Source organism: Theropithecus gelada, chromosome 7b, assembly GCF_003255815.1.
Source record: "Theropithecus gelada isolate Dixy chromosome 7b, Tgel_1.0, whole genome shotgun sequence".
NCBI lineage: Eukaryota > Metazoa > Chordata > Mammalia > Primates > Cercopithecidae > Theropithecus > Theropithecus gelada.
The window spans coordinates 28559521-28561867 of record NC_037675.1 but is presented as its reverse complement, the minus strand read 5'-3'; positions in this window follow the sequence as shown (position 1 = coordinate 28561867).

Genomic DNA, 2347 nt, shown 5'->3' with positions numbered 1-2347 from the left:
TTCCATTTATAAGTGAGAATGTGCAGTATTTGACTTTCTGTTCCTGCATTAATTTGTTTATGATAATTACCTCCAGTAGAATCCATATTGCTGCAAAGGACATGATTTCATTTTTATTCATTTTATGGGGTGTGTAGTATTCCATGGTATATATGTACCACTTATTTCTTTATTCAGTCCATCGCTGATAGGCACTTAGGTTGATTCTATGTCTTTGCTATTGTTTTGGTGGAACAATTTGTTTTCTTTTTGAAAATATATCCAGTAATGGGATTGCTGGTTCTAATGATAGTTCTGTTTTAAGTACTTTGAGGAATCTCCAAACTGCTTTCCACTGTGTCTGAACTAATTTACATTCCCACCAAGAGTGTACAACTGTTCCCTTTCTCTGTGCAGCTTTACAACATCTGTTGTTTTATGACTTTTTAATAATAGCTCTTCTGACTGACGTGAGATAGTATCTCACTGTGGTTTTGATTTGCCTTTCTCTGATGATTACCAATCATGAACATATTTTCATATGTTTCTCAGCTGCTTGTATGCCTTCTTTAGAAAAATGTCTGTTCGTATCCTTTACCCACTTTTTAATTGGACTGTTTGTTTTCTGCTTGTTCATTTGTTCAAGTTCCTTGTAGATTCTGGATATTAGGCCTTTATTGGATGCATAGTATGTGAATGTTTTCTCCTATTAAGTCTGTTTACTCTGCTGTGCAGAAGTTCTTTCATTTAATTACGTTCTCCTTGTCAATTTTTATTTTTACTTCAATTGCTACTGAGGACTTAGTCATAAATTATTTCCCAAGGCCAATGTCCAGGATAGTGTTTTTGAGTTTTACTTCTAGGATTCTCATAGTTTCAGGCTTCACATTTAAATCTTTAAGTCATTTCAAGTTTGTATTTGTATATGTTGAAAGATAGGGCTCCAGTTTTCTTCTTCTGTGTGCAGCCAACCACCTATCCCGGCATCATTTATTAGGGAGTCCTTTTCCCTTTGTTTATTTTTGTCAACTTTTTCAAAGATTAGTTGTATGTAGGTGTGTGGCATTATTTCTTTGTTCTCTATTGTGTTGCTTTCAGCTTTGTTGTTTTTGCTTAGGATTGTTTTGGCTATACAGGCTGTCTTTTGATTCCATATGAATTGTAGAACAGATTTTTCCAATTCTATGAAAAATGACATTGGTAAATTGAGAGGAACAGCATTGAATCTTTACATTGCTTTGGGCATTATGTTCATTTTGATGATAATGATTCTTCCAATCCACAAAAATGCAATGTTTTCTTTTTGTTTATGTCATCTATGAGTTCCTATAGCAGTGTTTTGCAGTTCTCCTTGTAGAGATTTCTCTTCTCCTTGGCTAGTTATATTCCTAGGTACTTCATTGTTTTTTGGTTCTTGTAAATGGTATTACATTCTGGATTGCAAATTATTGGTGTATAAAAATGCTACTGATTTTTGTACATTGCTTTTCTATCCTGAAACTTTGCTGAAGTCATTTACCAATTCCAGAGGCCTTTTGATGGAGTCTTTAGGGTTTTCTATGTATAGAATTACATTATCAGTGAAGACAGATAATTGACTTCTTTTGCTGTTTGGATGACTTTTATTTCTTTCTCTTGCCTGAGTGCTTTTGTGAGGATTTCTATAACCATATTACATAGCAGTGGTGAGAATGGGCATTCTTATCTCGTTCTAGTTCTCAAGGGGAATGCTTTCAGTTTTTGCCCACTCAGTATGATGTTACCTGCAGATTTGTCATAGGTGGCTATTATTATTTTGAGATAGTTTCTGTCAATGCCTAGTTTCCTAAGGGTTTTCATCATAAAGGAATGTTGGGTTTTATTGAAAGATTTTCCATGTGTATTAAGATGATGAATGAGTTTTGTTTTAAGCTCTGTTTATATGTTGAATCAAATTTATTGATTTGCATATGTTGAACCAAACTTGCATCCCAGGTATGAAGCCTACTTCATCACGGTGAATTAACTTTTTGATGTGCTGTTGAATTCAGTTTGTTAGTATTTTATTGAGGAATTTTGCATCTATATTCATCAGGGATGTTGGTGGCTAGGTTTTTTTATTATTATTTGTTGTGTCTTTGTCAGCCTTTGGTATTAGGGTGATGCTTGCTTCATCATGATTTGAAGAGAAATCACTCCTTGAATTTGTTGAAATAATTTCAGTAGAATTGGTGCTAGTTCTTCTTTGTAGTGTGATAAATTTCAGCTGTGAATCCATCTTTATCAGATGCATAGTATGTGAATGTTTTCTCCTATCATGTCTGTTTACTCTGCTGCTGGTTTTATTGCTGTGCAGAAGCTCTTTCATTTAATTAGGTCCTCCTTGTCC